General features: G+C 36.6%; 1 protein-coding gene across 2 annotated transcripts in view; it reads left to right on the top strand.

Moving 5' to 3' along the window:
• The first annotated feature begins 6,910 nt into the window (after window positions 1-6,910).
• cntn5 (contactin 5) overlaps window positions 6,911-19,983 on the top strand; it is a 151,772-nt gene continuing 138,699 nt past the window's right edge. Inside the window, exon 1 of one of the 2 annotated variants that reach the window (XM_088079196.1) lies at window positions 6,911-7,499. The gene's annotated coding sequence lies outside the window, so the exon portion shown is untranslated. The remainder of the gene's footprint in view (window positions 7,500-19,983) is intronic. The other variant, XM_042486509.2, reaches the window with a different exon arrangement.

The raw sequence follows: 19,983 nt of genomic DNA, 5'->3' as shown, positions 1-19,983 counted from the left end.
TACCCCCAGAGCAGAGTTCACAAAATGAAAATAATCCCGCCCCCACTCATCCACTGTATTTAAATTTCTTTTTTATTGTAGTTGTTTTGTTGTTATTAATAATAAAGATGAGGGTGATAAGAATTTTTACACTTATCCCTTCTTTAGTCATGTATTTGTGTATGGCTGCTTGTCTCTGTGTATGAAACTTTAACCATTTAAAACTTGAGTAAACTTGCTTAATTTCTTTCAAAACATGGAAACAAAGCAATGGGTATCAAAATACGTAAGGGCCCCAAAATTCCCAAGAAAGCAATAAAAAGTACAAGAAAATTATGTGAAAAATACAAATAAATACAATAAATACATAAATAAAATAATGAAAAATGAATAAGAAAGGGTTTTTTCGGGGGGGGGGGCAACAACAACAACAAGGAAAGGGTGAGGGTTTAACAAGGATTTAACAATGCAGTAATTCCATAACCTAATTTTAAATATTTAATTATGATAATTAGAAATATAGTGTTTCCTAGCTTTCCCTTTTTCCCCAGACATTTAAAAAACTAATTTTCTTAATCTGCAAATTACTTGCAATTTGTGAAACATTTCTTTCTAAGTACCTCATTGCCCTTTTTCCCCCATATTTTGGAAATAAATTGCACTCATTTGCTCAGAGTTCAAAGGTTTAAATACTTATAATAGGCCACTGAAAACAGCACTAGACAAGTGATGTCACATTTTTTAGGGTTAATTTACCTAAAGAGCATAAAAATATGCAATGGACTTTTAGTTATGATTTGTACAAAATGTCTTTAAGATGTTGAAAGAAACATTGCAATAAAATATTCAAAAAAAGTATAAATCCAGCTTCACAAATCTGGCCTTTTTCTAGTGTGTCCACATAAAATTTCAATAATGGCTAAAGACAGGAAGGAGATTTGTTTTTAATAGTTTCCTCTGCTCTGCCAGCAGCTCACAGATTTTACCCACCAGTGTCATATAAAGTTTGTCTAACCGTTTAGAAAGTCCAGCATCCTGCCACACAATTCATGTCAACACTTGTCATATGTTGTCAGGCCGCAATTTCTAATCCTTTTCTTGCTGCAAAACTCCACCTCTCTAATTATATGCGACTGTTGTGTTCTTACCACCAGCATGTTGTCATTTTCTGCATCTCCGAGGACACTTTTATTGAGCATGACGCCAGTAAATTAATACACTGAGAGCTGAAGCTTTCTTTTTTATAATCGCCATCAGGTGTTGTTATGTTTTATATGAAAATCATATATTTGTTGTTTACAAGTCTGACTGTCCACAATTGTTTAAGGGAAAGAAGTGAAGCCGTCTCAGATGAAGGGATAAACCTGTGTGAAATTCGCATGGGAGTGTTGTAAAGTTTGGCTATAAGTGTCCTTTACTCAAATAAATACTACCCTTGTGTGACTGACAAATCCTCCTGAGACCCAGTAATTCATATTTGTCCTCTGTGAGGGACATGACACCAAGACCTTTAATTCAAACACCATACATGCAGTCGATCTGAGTCCTGATGTCCTGTGAAAAGGACATCCAGGGCTTTCAGGTCCTGTGACACACGTGAGGATGTAACCAATAGAACATGTGGGCTGCAGTTAACATGTTTTATGGCAGTCATCAAATTCATCAGGATATATTAATTTTGTTCCTTAGAATGAGATTGTGTTTCATTTATGAGAGTCTTGAACAATATTATATTGAGTTTTTAGAAGTATAAATTAATTTTAAGCCTGTCAAAATGGACACATTAAACCATGTCCTTTGTTGGGGACTGTGAGACTTGCTTCTTCTCCTTTCCATCCATTTCCCAAATACAACTCTGAGAGAGGCAGAAAATATTATTTTGAGGAGTCAGACATGAAGATTTTTTTGTTAACACACATACAAACACATGCACATACACACTCACTATGTATAACCAGTTAAAAGTGTGTACAGTACAGTTGATATTATATTTCTTAAATTTGAATTTAATTATATAATGCAAATTTATTTTACTGTAATGTATTGTTGTGGAAAGATTGACCCAATATCCACCCACAAGGGACATGTTTTAAAACATTAATACATTACTTTTAAAAAACATATTTGTTATGTGCTTCATTCATTCCAATAACTTATATCATTTTTTTTTTTTTTTAATTATTATTATTATTATTTTTTTTTATCCTCTATTCAGCCAGGGTCCCATTGAGATACAAAAGTCCTAGTCACAACAGTGGCACAATCAGTACAATCAGTTTCACTCTAAAAAAAAAAAAAAATTATGTCAAGTAGTAAAACACAAACAATACATTAAAACAACACGATAAAAAAGTGAAAGAAGAGGGACACATGAGCCATACCAGTAACATCCATACTCACTAGGTCAAAGACTATTTAAGCTGCAACATGTTTCGATTTTCCTTCAAGGCATTTTTTAAAAATGTTTAAGGATGGGAGTGCTTCTAAAATATTAAAACCTTTTTTCTTCTTCATCTACAGACCATTCGGATTTAGTTCCCCATGAAAACTCCTTTGCTTTTGTTCCTGATAATCGTGTCCTTAAGTATTAATGTCTGAGATGGTGTGTTTTCACAGGCAGTGGACTTTGAAGTGTGAGCAGGCTTGCCGTCTTGTTCCTGTTACCCACTTAACAAATTCATGTGATTAGTGGTGCTTTTAACATGAGGCTTTAGGAGGGCATGTTTCTGGTTTTATCTTCAGTTTAATTACACCTTCCTTATCTTTTTTCTGCACCTTAGGTAGGTGGACGAGCACGATGAATCAGTCGCAGAAAACTTAGAAAGAAATCCGTCCACTGAATCTGGTTCCTGAATGTGCAAAGACTGTTTTTTCCCCCACATTGTACAGTTATGCTTTGCACAAATGTAATCCATCCTAAAAAAAAAAAAATCATTACTGTAGACTAAATATATACAAGGTGTATCAAGCTCATGATTGAGGTTTATTCTTCAGTATTTTGATTGCTTGTTATTTTTGCTTTTCTTTATGTTATTTTGCAAATGCACAGTAAGAGGGGAACTTCTCTGCTGGATAGATGCCACTGCATTATAGATAATTTTATAGTTTATCTTTACAATGTCAAAAATAAATAAATAAATAAATAACACCTAACAGTTTCCTACCATGCAGTTTTAAAGCACAGGACAAATTGAATACACCATATCCTTTGAATCTTAAAACATTATTCAGCACTGCCAGGCAGGGCCCGCAACTACTAGGCTCAAAGTAACAGACATGAAAAATAACATTCCTGTCCTCTGAAATATATTTCACTGTGTGTAGTATAAGCAAAGCTCTCCAAACGATATCAATGCCAAGCTGCAAAAAGGCTCCTTAAGATACTGCTCTTCAAACGATGGCATCTAAGAGCTGATAAGAGCCACAAGCATTGGAAAGGATCAATTGTGCACTAGGAAGAGCACTCAGTCATGGGTACTGTTTAATTAATGATGGGGGATAGAGATAGGCTGTTTGCTTCATATTGTCAGTCAAACACTCACAGAGGGTGGCAATATGAGCTATGTAACTGATACATGAAACAGAAGGAACTAATCCATACTCTCCAGTCTAGTACCATTAATGTTCTGTTAAAAGGCCTGCTGCTCGACACATACACATTTTAGTTTCTTCTGGATGCAGAAAAGCAAACACAATACATAATAATATTATATGGAGTTTTAGTGCTGCTTTGAGTTGTGAGTAAAATGTAAAAGAAGAAAAAACAACAGTGCAAGTTCCTTTGTTGTTGTCTACCCTTGTTTAACCCTCTTGGATCCATCCCCCGAAAATGCAAAAAATTACTTTTAAAATGTTGGGGGAAAGTCTCTAGGAAGCTATAGTTAAAATTATCATAATTACAAATTTGAAATAATGTTAGAGAATTATTATTAAGCATTATTAAGCATTTTTTTCAGGTCATTTCCCTTAAAAAAGAAACAAAATAAACATTACTTCTTTGCTTTTTTGGGATAATTTTCAGGTAATTTCCTTTATCTTTTTTTTTCTTCTCCTTTTATATATATATATATATATACACATACATATACATAACATAGATAGATAGATAGATATATTACAAATGTCTTGCTAATTGTGGGATCATTTCTTCTTAAGTTGCTCATTGTCTTCTTCCTGAGGTTTTCAAGGTTTAATTTAGTTGACAGGAAACATCAAGCCTTTTAAACTTGAAATAAGTGTTTATAAAATAATTTTACAGTACAAACAAGTAATCGATCCAATGGAAATAATAAAAATGAGTGTTCTCTCGCTGGTTATTTTTTCATGTTTTTTTTATACATGTTCATATTAGTCAGAATCTGGTGCTTCACCTTCATATTCACCCTCTTATTTCTATAACATTATTCATCACTCCCCTGCTGCTAGTTTCTAAGTGAAGATAAGATTGGATAAGAGCATAGCCCCCTGAGAGAGCTGCTTTAAAACAAACAAATAATTCAATAGGTTGACTACATATGGGAAAACAAAGCAAATTAAAGTCATTTCAAGCTTCAAACAAAAGTCCTCTCCATCAAATAACTCTCCCAATCTGATTCTGAAGCTCAATGAGGTGGTAAAGTGGCTGATTGATTAGTAGAAACTACATTGATCTACAACCAATTGTGACCATCAATAGAAACTTGTCCTGTCAAAAAAACCTCAGGCAAGGTATTAAACCCCTACCTGTCACCCTCAGACCAATAAAAGTCCATTTGTGGTGAACACCTTAAATGTTAAAGTTATTTGACAGGAAACCCGGAGGTGGTTACTGGAGACAGGTCATGTTCAGCGCCCTCCACTGGTCACATTGTGTAACTGCATGTGTCGGTTTAAAAAGTTTTATTTTGAAAGTCAGTGGTCACTATTTGGATGTTTTTTACCTGTAGTATTATACATGTATCAGGGGAAGTAAGCTACAACTTACATAACTCTGCCTTGATGCCAGGAGTCAAAGGATATTAGTGCTAACAAGTATGACAAGGCTGACAAGGGCAAACGTGCCACAGCCCAAAATTTCCATTAGGAGAAATGTGCAAATGGTTTAAATACAGAATCTAAACAAAACACACACATCCCGAAAAAAAGTGCACTGCTTATCCACTCAACACTATTGAGTTCTCTGGGCCTCTAGCGATGTGTATCTGTTGCTCTTTTATTATATTGTTAACGACTCAGGCCAAATGTAAAATAGAGTACCTTTTTATGCCGCCTCTTTTGTCCAGTTTTCTTCAGACATCAAATAAACATCAATATCAAAAACAAAACAAAACAAAACCAAAAACAAACATCTTTCTCTGGTTAAAAATCAAGCTGTTCCACTTGGTATCCTCCTAGAGGCCGGGGGAACTTACGTTGTGTTGACTGCAGCATTTTGCATTGTTTTTTGTGTTTGTTTTATTTTATTTTTTGTCTGTAGCATATTTTTTGACTTTGCATTGTTTTGACTCACCATTTCCAAGTGGCAGCCTTTAATTGTTGGTGTCAATGTTGCAAAGACAACTGGATGGCTGTTTGTTTTCCTCAGACACTATTTTCCACAGAGGTTACTTCTGTTGTTCCACCATCCACCATTTCCACCACTGGGGACTGTAACTATACTATACTAACTATAACTCTTTGGCAACTGGGGAGTGCTATTGATACCACTACTTTCAAAAACAAAGTGCTATCATCTTCCTGTTTGAGTTGAAGTGCTTTCTATGCGGCAAAAATCCTTAATTTTCCCCAGAGATCATACCATGGATGTGTGAAGATAACTGGTTACAATGTTAGGGGCGGGCCTGTTCATTACTATAAAATTTGCTCCGTGGTACAGGAAGCCAAAAAACTTTAGCTTAAACTTTAAATTACCTGGATCTTCTGCACCCATTGAGCAAGCCCACTGCCATTTATTTTAACTCTCAGAACTTTTAGGACATAATGATTACTGACTCATGGTATACTCTTTTTTTTTTTATCATGTTATTGTCTTATTTGTCTTGTTTAATTCCTTTTCTTATTTTTGTTTTATTTCATATTTACATTACATTTAACATTAAGCACTGTTGTCACTTTATCAGGTTAATCCTGGTCCTGTGCTGTGGATTGTTTGTGTAAATAGGAGGGCCGACTCACTCATTGTAAAATAAATCTACCTATGGGTATAATTGAAGTGACCTTACCCTACCTTACCTTTTAATTACGACCATGTAAGTGTTCTAACTGTGGGAATCTGATGTACCTAAAAAAATAATAATAATAATTTTTAAAAAGTATTTGCAGAGGTTTCTATGGGGAAAACTCTTTTTCGGCCCAATGCAAGATCCAGAAGTTGTAATTACACAGTTTGGCCACTATGTGAAATTGGCATCAAAGCCCAACTTCAATCCTGGGGGCTTTGGGAATGTTTCAGGTGGCATCATTGCGTGGTGAAATTATTTATTAGGCAAATTTATTATAATTTTTATTATTGTTTATTATTAGGGAAACCTATTTAAAAGGAGATGGTGTCGGTATTCTAAAGTCAGTACACTGTGTTTTGTGTGCCAGCATTTAGGTTACTTCAAAATCATCTAAAAATAAAATCGTCTAAATAAATATTAAATAAAAAAATACAAAATAAAAAAATAAACAAACAAATAAATACACTTCTACTACCACTGTTAGTACTACTAATTCTAATACTAATAACAAAAGTCTATTTCCACTTAAATGTTAGCTAAATAATAGCTCAATAAATAAATAAAATAAAAGGCTGGCTAAAAAAAGGAAAACATCTACAAAAGAAGCTCTGCAGAGGAGGCAATTAATACAGTAAAAATAAAATAAATTGTTTTCATTGTCAATATAGCCAAAATCAGCCTTTATATTCTGCACCTGTTAGTTGAAATAGACGTTTACACATTCATGCCACTATTTGCACACGGCATGCATCTCTTGTTTTTACTCTTTTCATTAAACCAACTTTACCATTTTCTCTCTTTTTCTTTCCCCAGAACTGCCACAGCCTACAAATAAACACGCAGATTTTGACCAGGATAACCCTTTACGTTACGCAGTGGCAGAAACTGATTCGATGCCACTCCTTATAACTAACTGAGGGCCACCTTTCTCCCCCTCAGCAGCAGCACAGAGAGACGGGATGCTGCGCTGCAGAGACACACAGAGCCTCAGCCGGCTGCAGCGGTGGAAGCCAAGCTCCGTCCACCACGACGCACAGCGCCGGCACAAAGCTCCCTGAAGTGGAACAAGAGGTTCGGTTTCGCTCGAGGGGGAACGAGCTGGAAAGAAATAATGTCCGTGCATTGCTGTTTTTTCACTTGAGGATGTACTGTTTACGCTGGCTAACCAGATAGAGCGACAGAGACGAGGACCCGGACTTGTGTTTAATACCGCTGCCATTCCGCCGCCTGTGTCGGGAGGGAGAGACGCTACGGCGGGCACCGCAACCGGGAACACCGGGGAAGAGAAAAGAAACACGAGGGACGACTTTTTGAATTTGTGTGAGTAAAGTACTTTCGTGTTTCCATTTGTTTTTGCTCATGTTGTCGCTTCATGTAGCTACAGCTGCGTGAGTGGACGCAGGTTGTCCAAAGAGAGACAAGTTCTGCTGGAAATGCCGCTGATTTTAATCACAAAAAACAGCTGAGTAGTTTTAGATGTTGTCTTTAGCTTCATATCAGACTCCCCATGCTGTTTCAGTAACTTCTGCCTTTTCACGAGGAGTCAAAATGAAGCATGTGGGCGATGGAGCTGATTGTCCAGATGCCCAAACACACTACAAAGTGTCAAAATGAAGCATTTCATTGTACCTTGAGGAAATAATTCCCCCTGATTTGAGCTCAAATTAAAGGTGATCTACACTTAAAAGCCTCGACAAGAGAGACTTTTAAATGCATTTACACTCAAGTGAGATGTAGCTGCTTTTGATAGGAGCTCAAATGGAAATATTTTTGAGAAAGAAAATTCTGCTCTCGTCCTACAAGGGCAGAGGCAGGTCCCTTTTTGTGTTTTGGGGAGTGCATCTTTAGGTTAGCAGAACAGGAGGCATCTAACACACCACTTACCACACAAGTAGACCCACAGGAATTATCTAATCAGAGATATGCAAATTTCCCAAACTCTAATTTTGCGGCTTTGCTGCGGTTGAATGTTTGGTATAATGCTATCATCTGACGGTGCTGGTGACAGTGAGGGTTGTGCATAGTTGCTTTGGGCACACACACACACACACACACACACACACACACACACACACACACACACACACACTCTTGTTTGATCTTATTGATTTGGCTTTTTCAGGGCTGTGTTTGGATGATGCACAGAGAGCATGGGGTTTTATTGAGACATTATTCAATTTGGAATGTTGTTTTCATTTTTATTCTTGGAGTTTTTGTGACTTTCTTCTCAATGACAGCAATTAGCCTAATGGTGACGGATAGAATAGAGACTGCCCGGGGAAAATGCAACCTTTAAAAGTGTGTCTGCTGTCACTAAATCCCCTTTGTGCTTTGGCGTCTGCTCATTTTTAATGCAGGTCCATTCAGTGACACCAAGAAACAACATCTTTCTATTTTAAGGCAAGTTTCTAATTTAAAGTCACCTAAATATGCCACTACAGTATTCAAGAACCATGAATATTTGGACCACTTTCTAAAAATACTGAAACTAATTTGTGCATGCTTCAGTCACTTTAGAATTTGGCACAAATAAAAACTCAAATATACATTAGAAACCCTGCAGACAGAAGCATCACAGATGTAAACAGCACCAAATAAAATGGCAGATGTACAACATGTGGGATAAATCAACAATCATTTTCTCCTCAGAATTATATTTTTTGTTATTCCATGTATTGTGATGCTCAAAATTCAGTTGTGTTGCATGCGGTGGGTCCTGACCCCCGCGTTGTATTACATACTGTGTGGTGTATGCATGTGTGTAAGGGAGAGGGGGATATGCACAGAGAAAAGTGGCCTACTCAGTTTTTTTTCGCTTCAAGCACAATTTCATTCACAGTTGTTTGAAGGATTGTGAGTTGAGCACATCCATCTTCGACTCTCATGTTACATACGCTGCACTGTAGTTGCACTATATTGTTTGCAACATGAATGCAATCAATACACAATTTTTGCTATGATGTAAAGAAATTCCAGTGGATTCAGCAAAATCATTTGGCTTTTTGTTTCTGTACACAAACTGCTCCCCTGACTTTTTGTCAGTTGTTTTTTTTACTGATGCCAACTATTGAATCATTTTACTGTAAAGGCAGTAACAATCTTTAACTGAAAATAATGAATTGGAGGCTTTTCGACTCAAGGGTGCTTTGAGTATGCGACCATGCAAAAAGTGCTAAATGTCAGTTTCCATGTACAGCACTAACTATTAGGGATGGAAATCACCAAAGACCCAACAATATAATATCACAATAATTTGGTCATAATACAATATTATTGTGGTTTATAATGTTGTGTGATATGTTGAATATTGCATTAACATGTATTGCAATATATATTGCATTTTATTACCTTTTTCAATTGGGATGCACAATACTGGATTTTATGCCAATATCTTATATGTTTATAAATAACAACTAATTTGGCTGATAACCAAAACCAGCATCAATATATACACTTTATTTGCCAACCAAATTTTAGTGATCATCAGGTCTCTTCTGTAGTTGAATCACCAGCATGTTATGCATACTCTTATCACAATGGTCCATAAGCAGATGGAAACATGAAATAACATGCTTTTCAATGTAGGCCTATGTAATATTCATTCACTGTGCAAAATAAGAAAAAATAGCCAATATCAGCTGATAGCAATGATGTGCTATATTATCTTACATCCCAATTTTTCAGCTGTAAATAATGTCCCCAAAGGAAAAATGTGTCAACATGAGTTTTTTTTTTTTAGTAAGCATTCCAAAGTTAAAGTTTCTTACTTTAATCATTTTCAGTGCAGCAAATTGAAAAAGCAATTTATTGTTATTCTAATAGGCTACCAAAATTACTTCATTTGTATTTGCAATATTAATAATTTCTATAATAAGAAAGTTTACCTATGGATTGATACAAAATTGCTATGCAGAGTATGGCAATACTATGCTGTATTGATTTTTTCCATCACCCCTTTTAACTAAATCTTTGAGTCATAGGGCTCTGACCGTCAAGCAGATGGTCGGCCAGTGGTTAGTGACGGTGCATTGTTTAGCGTATGATGCACAGTATTTTGCAGTGTGTAGTTGTTAATAGTCAGCCCTTGGTGCCTTTTTTACGCCAATTTAGCAGGTTGAATTGGCATTGGAGATGGCAAAGTCCGTCTGTGAATAAAATCACTCTGACTGGCAGTTTAACTCAGCATGCTAGAAAAGAAACAGAAGTGAGGGAGCAAACTGGGAAAGTCAAAAGGGCGTGAGAGCAAAAGAAAAAGAGAACATTATTTCTTTTAACCTTTGTTTGCCTATAGTAATTTATTTTTTATTTTTAGCAGAAAAGGTACTTAATTGTTTGTATTAGTGTTTGCTAGAACAGTGGTTCCCAACTGGTGGGTTGTGGTCCAAAAGTGGGTCACAGGTCAATTCTAAATGGACCTTAAATTATCTAAATCCAAATCTAAATCTAAATTTTAAATCTAAACTTTTAAAGGGAAACACTTAATTTTGAAGCGCAGTGAATTTCCATGCCAAAGTGTTTTATTTTGAAGTTTCATTTTCCTGTTGTAGAGTAGGAGAAGGTTTTTTTTGTACAGCTACTATTTTATTGCCCTTTTTCTTCTTATTATTTGGTCTATTAACATGCTGTTGCTTTTCAGCATTGTCTTCACTGGTCTTGAAGCAATAATATGCACTTTTTTTTGTTTACAGTGCTTTTATTTATTAAGTTTTAAGTAACTGTACTTCATTCTTGCAATGCGTTTTATTTCATCGTGTTCAAAGCCCATGTGTTGTTTTTTTTTGTGAAATAAAATCGAATATTTGGTCATTTATCTTCTGTATGGACCTTGAACTAATGACGAAGGAGAAATCTGGACCTCGTGGCTGGACCAGTTTGGAACCACTGCACTAGCACATGATAACTATCATTTGTTCTTTCAACATCTGGTTGTGTTGTTAATGTGCTTACTGGCTATTTAAAAGTGTCTTGAATCAGTCATTTCCGTTTTTGTGGTTTCCCTTATTGAATACAGACTACTGCTGCCTGCTGGTGCGGAGAGTCATTCCTTTCATGCGGGCACAGAATGTACATGCTAGTTGGCTATTGGCTGTTGCCTTTGCAATGTGTCTAAATGCAACTTTTTGGTCAAGATACAGGTGACCTAAGCCAACACAACAGTCGGCTTTTGCCATCAATAGTTACTTGATGTTGATTCAGTGGGCCTTTACTGTGCGACTGTAAAACAGTGTTAAAATCATGTAACATACGTCACAGTCTGATGCTGCCATGGCTCCCTGTTGGTGTTACACAGTACAGCGTCCATTAGGACTTAATGACGGGAGTCTAACTTGAAGGCACGCTTGTGATTTCAAATGGACTATAATTTGCCATAATGTTAATCTGGATATATATTTCATGAGACCTTATGTGCTTAAACGATTTTCATATTGGCCCACACCACCTCTTAGTTTAATTTTCTGAGATCATCTGAAAAAGCTTCATCTCACCAAGAGATGTATAGTTAAAGTCGCCAGACACACTTCTAATCAAAAGGAGCTTCACCTGCACATCAGGGGAATGGATGGAGGGAATGAACAGCTGTGCCTGTTTCACTTGGCACGCGGTAGAGGTTACCCCTATCCTTATCACATGTAAATCAGTTATTTGCTTGCAATACATGCCTTAAAATGTTTGTAAATCCACTTGGGGGCAGGTGTGAGATGAAATGCAAATGAGTTGATAGGCTAACCTTGATGGAAATTGAATATGTCTTGAAGTTCCAGCTGTCCCATCTTCTTAAATGAAATGATTATTGACATGGGCCAACAGACATGGATTTCGAGTATAGCTAATTGAAAATGACAACTCTGGTGAAGGCGAGCCCTCCGAGGCCCTTGGGACACTTGAGAAAAATGCATACCAGCAGTGACAAGAGAGCGGCTGGGGATAGAACGTGTCTCACGGAGACAATGGCACCAAAGGGAGTCCTATTTTCACTGACAAATCTGAGAATACTAAAGGGAAAAGGGACAAAAATGTCTCGCGGATCACACTTCGTACTCAGCGTGTCCCTGTTGTCTGTTTTTCACAGGACGTCAGGAAATGTATTCAAAGACAGAGTGAGACTGCACAGAGGGAGCACACAGAGTGCGATGTGTTAGTGGTAGTTGTATGGTGACAAAAGTGAAGCTAGGAAGTGTTGGGAAATTGCAGGGCATCCTGAAATCTGTAAACAACATATTTTTCACTGTCCGGAGTATGCAAGGGTGTAATTTTGCTCCCAAAACACAACAGTGAATAACAATGTAGGTCCTGGGCATGTCTCCCTACTAGAATTTGAGATGACATGCATTTGTTAGATTAAAGACATTCTTTTTAAGAAATGTTGCTAATCTTGACAGTGGCAAACCCCTTTCCCTGGCTGCCTTCCTATCTTGCACTTTGTTTGTTCGAGAGGCCCACTGGTCTTGCAGAGCCTGGAAGACAAACGTCCCTCAGGACCCATCTGACAACTTAATTTATATAATTGCTTCGAAGCATCTGCGTAAGAAAAGACTGACTTTCAGCACCCTCCTCCACTTGTCACTGTTATGAATGACTTGGATTTGATGTCCAATGAGTCAAACAGACAATCTCGAGTCACACTCATGTTGTCGTGCCGGAGCATGTGTGAACTACAAAAGAGGCACTGTTAATTTGATTACAGTGTTGCATCCTTCTTATGGAAAACAGTCCCAGTCTCATATCTACATCTTTTTGTTTGTGCTCTGATCTCACTCTTGTGATGCAGCCAGCAGATTGTACACTAAATCCTTGCACTATGACAAATGTGTACATATGTTAAGCAGTAATCTAATTACGATGAGTGAAATGACAGCATCATCGAGCAGCCTCTTCTCTCTTGATGTTTGCAGCCCACAATCTCAGTTAGCAGTCGATCTAAATGGCTGAAATAACTTGTTTTGGTTGGCTATTATGTCCCACAGCCTCAGGTTGGTTAATTATGCAGCTCCCTTTATCTGTTTGTCTTTGTGCTGTCCTCATTGTGTTAACTTTGAGCAAGTCATCTGCACATACCTGCAGGGCTCGTCTGTGCCGCGGCTTAAATGGGTGGTTGTGAAAATGTTAAAGGTTATTAATTGCATGTATGGAAACGAGGGAGTGTGATTTATTATTATTTTTTTTTTTTACCAGAAATGGAAATAAGAATAACCCATGATCAAAAATATGTGGCTCTTTTTTCTTTATTAAGATTTGGCAGTTATCTGGACAACACAGCAAACCTTTTGCCTGTAATATTAAAATCTATACAGTACCATCCTTTAACCCTTTGAAGCTTTGACATTGATTTTCTTGTGCTGCATTCAGATTACTTTCACAAGTATTTATAGCATTGAGCAAATTGATTTCTTTTAAACGTGTGAAAAAAGGCGATGAACAACCTGTCAAGAAATGTCCAGCAAATTGCAAGAACTATATATTTATAATTACCCTAATTATATATATTTATTAATTCAATTCAATTCAATTCAATTCAATTCAATTCAGATAACTTTATTTATCCGTTAGGAACTTCATTTGTGTTAAAGCAGTGCGTATACAGTTAACATATATGACAGCTCAACACAAGAACAAACCACACAACAACGTAAAAAACATCCATAGGGGCAATCACACATGCTTAGTCTTAATGGCTATAAGCCACAATAAAAACTGCAATACAGATCATAAATAAGGCTAAACATAGATAAAATAGGATAAAATAAAAATATAAGTCTCAACATTCAGCATATAATAAATACATTAACGGCAAAGATTAGAGGAATGATGCACAATATTGGATTTTTTGCTGATATCTAATCTGTTGATATATAACAACTTGTCCGATAACTCATACCAATATTAACATATCCACTTTTTTCCCCACCTTGTTTTAGTGATTCCCGACATCTGATGGAGACATAAAATACAGTGCTTTTCAATGTATGTAATATTAATTTATTGTGCAAAATAAGAAAAATAAGAATAAGAATAAATCAGTTTTTGATATTGGCAGAAATCAGCATGTTGGCTGATTCCAAAATTTCATTTTAAGGCCAATATCTGCTGATACTGATGACATGCCAATACTTTCATGCATCCTTAATATTTAAATGTTTAAAATTATGTCACAAAATTATTATTTTAAAGATTTTTTTCAGGTCATTTCCGCATTAGTTTTTAATTTATTTTTAATTTCAACTTTTTTGTTTTCAGGTAATTTTCTCAAACCTTTGACTAATTTCTTTCTTTTTGGGTAATTTTTTTTTTTTTTTTTTTTTTTTTTTCAAAGTTGCTTATTTCCTTCTTTCCATTTTTGAAAGAAATCGATCCACTTTGCTAAAGGTTTCAAAGCTTTAAACAAAGGGATTTCTACCTCAGTCACATTACTCATGTGTTGAAATAAGCTGAGGTGGTAGTAGGTCTGATTTGTCTTTGGAAATAGTTTGTCAGTGAAGTGAACACCAAGTATTTGTGGAGATGGTGCGGAGAGAGTAGTGATGATGGTGATGTTGGGGAATAGCCCGGGGATGGAGTGTTTTTCAGTAGGCAGCTCCTGATTTTATGTGACAGTAAAGGGCCTTATCTTCCAGGGCCGTGATGAAGCACAACACTCTTTGATTTTTTATCTTCCCTACGTCTAACAATCTCATGCTCTAGACAGATTAGTAAGATGAAGGTGTAAGAACAGGCTCTGCAGATTCAGGGGAGTCAAATGCAGTCAAATACAGGGTCTAAGGCTATATCTGCATCAGGCTGATAGTACAAAATGAAAGATTAGCTGAAATCACTCACATACTTCTGACCTTCGGGTTGGAAGAAGTCAAAAAAATATGATTTGTCCTATGGCGTGATTTGATTATTTTTGCGTTGATGAACAACTCTTTGTGTGGCATACAGTAAATGGGATAGAAAGGAGTGGAATGGGAGAAAAGTGGGATAGCATTCAAGATTATTGTATAATCTTTAGTTGAACTTTAGTAGCAGCATGTTCTTGTTCTCTCATAGTCTCTTCAAATTTTTCTTTTTCTTTTTCCAGAGTGTCTGTTTGCACCCGAGTGAGAGTAATCACACTGCAGCTATTTGGCTGTTTACAAGGTGCAATATCAGTGTATACTAAACTGTGCAATGTTTATACTCACCTACGTGTAATAATGTCAGTTCAATCCAGCCTGTCTTTTTATTATATTTGGCTTTTTTTTTTTTTTACTGTTTATTTGTTGTTTTGTGACTTTTAATGCTACTTGTTATATTGCATCTTGTTTTGCATTATCCCCTTTGCTGCTGTAATGATGCAAATTTTCCGCTGTGGGACTAATAGAGGATTATCTTATCTTATTGCTATGGATCCCACTTTGTGCTGTGACTGCCTAGTACTTGTCATGTTGACATGCTGAGGTTGGGAGAGGTTAGGAATCGGGCAAAGAGGTCATGGCTAGGACCAGCACCGGCCTGTCTAGGATACTCTCTGAGATTATAATGGTAAATTACGTGGGTTAGGGTTAGTAGGGAAGGATTAGGCTAACTTGCCCTTCCTCTTTCAATCCATATTTCTCTCCCACACATGTTGGTGGTCTAGCAGCATGAATTTAGATCACGTCTTAAAACATATTTGCTCAGTAGAGCAATGGGCTGCTGTGGCTGAGGTGGTAGAGTAGGTTGTCCTCTAATCAGAAGGTTGGTGGTTTGATCTGTGGCTCCTCCAGTCAACATGTGTCCTTGGGCAAGATACTGAAACCCCAAATTGCTTCTGATGGCTGTTCCATCTGTGTGTGAATGTGTATGAATGTATAAAAACTGTTTAGCACTTTATACAGTAGCTGTGGCCACTAGTGTGTGAATGTGTGAATGTAACTTGTGGTGTGAAAGCTCTGAGTGGTCGACTGTCTATAGAAGCGCGATACAAGTTTCTTAATTTTAGCACACCGTTTATTTTAACATGTCTAATTTTATTATTGTTATTATCTCATATGGTCATTGAGTATTGTATTCTTTTATTTTTGTGTTATTCTATTTATTTGATTTTGTAGACCCCAGTACAATCTTCATTGCAGTTACTTGCCAACTTTCCTTATCTGCTTCATTGATTGTCTTTATTTTTATTGTTGGAGTGGCTGTCGTTTGTATTTCTTGAAATTACAGGATTTTATTTGCCTAACTGCTGCATTGTTTTAAATCAGGGATCAACCACGTAAAGCATGTATTTGATATAACCGAGATCTGACTGTCGCTATAGTCTGCGATCTCGAGATCTAGTCATGTTGTCTGTTCCTTGTGCATGGACTGAGCTGGGAAAGAAAGCTTTTATGTGCTCTGCACCCCTCACTTGGAAACAAAGAGAGCTGGTCTCTGCCTCATTTTAAAGCTTTCATTAGTACAAAGGTGAATTAATCGGTTGTCACTGTGCGTAGGTGTTTTAATATTTCTACATGGTATTGTATATCTTTTATGTTTTTTATGCTGGTTATCTGTACATTTTCTTATGCTGCTGTCTTGGCCAGGTCTCCTTTGAAAAAGAGATTGTTGATCTCAGTGGGACTTGGTCAAATATGGGTTAAATAAAAAATAAATAAAAAGCACTTTGTTTCAAGAAGCACTTTATAAGTTAAGTTGATTATAATTATTATAAGCAATTATAATTGACTCTAGCTGCCTTTAGTGCAGGGGTGGTCTAAACCATTTTGTGCTTTTAAGGGGTTAGCGGGGCCCCGGAGAGCTTCCACTATTTTATATAAATACAAAGTTTAGCCTTTGGGCTGATTTTTAGGCTTTTTGAAGGCCCACCTACTGGTAATCAGTTCCACTGTACGATACCCCTGGATTGAAGTGGAACAGTAGCAGTAAGATGTGGGTGAAACACAGGACGATCACATAGGAGACTTGGTTTTAGCCCTGTGTTGGCTTATTATTCTAAGTCTGAGCTGACTTAATATTTTCAGTTTTTAGGATGCATCATTTTGTTGAATGCCCACTGTGTACAAAACTTTAGCAGAATAGCTGAAAGGACATGTTTGCGTTAACGTCAGAAGCCCACGAATATACACCCGGGTGCTTATGGCATCTACCTTTTTTTTTTTTTTTTGAAATGCAATAGCATAAGGGAGCACTCTTAGTCCCGTTTGTACATTTATTTCTGCTCCTCATTACCTCAGACAGGGCACCGATCCCCTGAAGAATTAGTTGGGGGTGTTTTTTTTCCCCCACTTAAAATTCATTGGAGACCGAACCTTTCTTAACAAGTCTTTCTCTATTTCTCGGGTGTCTTAATAAGTCAAACCTCCAAAGACATGGAGAGTAACTCTGAGCCGGCATCGGCAGTGTCGACAGAAATCAAAGGCACCTCCAGAGATCAATGAAATTTCCTGTAATGTTTGTTATTACACCTGATTATGTATAATTACCTTTTTACATTTTGATCTTTCACCCCAATGAAATGTCTTAAGGCTGGTTAACAATCCTCTTTGCTAGCTCATTAATGTGGAACTGCTTCTGAGCCTCTTGTAAAAGCATGTCCTAAAACAAAGAACATGCCCCATTCCCACAAATTTCAATAATTCATTGGGTCTTAAATCTTGTGTTGTTGCATCTTTCATATGTTTTTATTGGGTTTTTAATCGGCTATAACAATGCCATCTTTGTATTAAATGCTCCTGTGAGATTTAAAGCGTGAAGAAATAGGATGAGTATGTTTTTTTTTATTTTTGACTGACTATGAAAATGCTTTTCAAAGCTTTTTTTTTTCTCCATTTAAAGTGTAATGTCAGGCTTTGTCTGAACAAAAACAGTTTTTAAACCCATAAAAGTAATCTCCGAGGTCAAAATGTTGTCAATATTTCTTGGGAGGTTTTTAGTCAAGGCTGTCTTCGTGTCCACTAGCTCCTGGTGAAGATGCATAGTGATGTGTCTTGCAACCTGGTGGGCATTTAAAAAAAAAAAAGAAAAAGCAGGAATCCTGTACATTAACAAGAAGAGGAGTGTTTTCAGGTCACCTTTCTTACAGTACTAAGTCATGCATCCTGCAGGCTCATGATGAGTTGCTGCGTTCCACTCTCATGCCTCCTTTCTCCCGAGAGATGAAATGTGTATGGTAGTATCTGTCAGAGTACAACTAACAGGGCTGCTGTGCTTAGCTGTGCTTGTGCACTACCTCCCAGTTCATTGTCATGTGACAAACACTGGATTTATTCTACCAAAGTGAGGGAGATGTAGAATAATTTCCTCAATATTGCTCCGTTATGCCATGACACAGCAGCACTCATATGAATGAATAATGATGGATTTTTTTTTCCCCCAACAGTTACTCTGTGATGAAAATCTTGATGATGCATTTACTATGAGCAAAGTGAATGACCAGCCTTCATGTGAACTGCCAATATTAACCAGAAAACGGCATCATATTCTGCAGGAATACATCAGTATACAGAATGTAGGCTTTAACAAATGCAGGACTTAAAATCAATAAAATGTCCTCCAGATATTAGGCTGATGTGAAGCTTCATTAGGCATTGAGATAAGACAGAAGCACTGGAGCATTTTACGGGGAATAAAGAAAAGAAAGCTGCTCTATAGAACTTTTATCCAAAGCTACTGTTGTGTGTTTGTTTCTTTATCAGCTGTCAGCTTGCTGCAGGTATAGCATCATGGCTGCAGTGATCCTGAAAAAAAGTTCTAATATTACATAAACCCTGCTTTGTGTATTATTTTTTTCCCCTGCATTTCATAGCTCTGCCATTTTTTCAGTATGTGTAGTCATTTATTCATACAGTTGACATTTTAATTCACAAGTCAAAGTTCAACCTTCTTTGTAATGTCTCTAAAAACGATTAGCTCTTAATAAAACGATAAGATAAGCAACCTGTGAGCAGCAACGGGTGAGAGGCTACTGAATTGTCTCATTTTCCAGCAGTCCAGCAGATCAATAAATGTAATAGTTAACATAATAGAAGATTATTGGGAGTTGTGACAGCAAGGGATGACGGAACAATATCGTTAGCAGATATGTAAATTGAAATATAAAATTGCAACCGCACCCTGTCACAGTAACAGAAACCAATTTGGCTTTAGACTGTTGGTTTTTTTAAAAACTTCCCTGAACATCGTGGCTTTGAAATGATTCAGCTGACTTGCTGAATCATTTGAGTCTTTAAAAGCAGCTTCCGACCATTCAGCAACTGGATGTTTGTAGTTAATCAGCATCTTAAAACATCTGCTACACAGACAAGCATGTTGGTCAGGAACAGACATATATGTATCTGCTGTATCCAGTGAGAACAATTAGTTGAGTTTCAAAAGGAGAACCGTGATGAATTGGTCTAAAAATCGAAAGTGCTTTAACCCTTTAACACCTGGATTTAAATCAGTTTTCTTGTTCATTTCTTGTACGTTCAGATGCCTTTCACAAGCCTTTAAACCTTGGGAAAAAAGCAATGAGCATCTTGGCAAGAAAAGTCCTGCAAATTAAAAAAAAAAACTGTTAAAGGTGACAAGAAAATGACCTTCAAAAATTAGCTGAGGGGGTTTAAGAGATATTATCAAAAACCTGGGGAAAAATGTCTATATTTATATTATATTTATAAGTCTCATATAGTATTTAACATTATGTTACATACTTTTTTTTCTCCTTTTTTTAAGCACTTTGTGAAGGACATTTTCTTGTTTTTTTACTTTTATTGTTGCTAATTTTCAAGTAATTTTCTTGTAACTTTTTACTAATCTCTTCCTAATTTTTTGGCCATTTCTTTTTAAGTTGCCTTCCTGCCACACCTTTTAAAGAATTGAAGTCCAT

Source organism: Plectropomus leopardus, chromosome 6 (genome assembly GCF_026936395.1).
Source record: "Plectropomus leopardus strain MGB_pleo_1.0 chromosome 6, ASM2693639v1, whole genome shotgun sequence".
In the NCBI taxonomy this organism is placed as follows: domain Eukaryota; kingdom Metazoa; phylum Chordata; class Actinopteri; order Perciformes; family Serranidae; genus Plectropomus; species Plectropomus leopardus.
The sequence above is the reverse complement of the archived record's forward strand: the minus strand, read 5'-3'. Positions and strand labels throughout refer to the sequence as shown.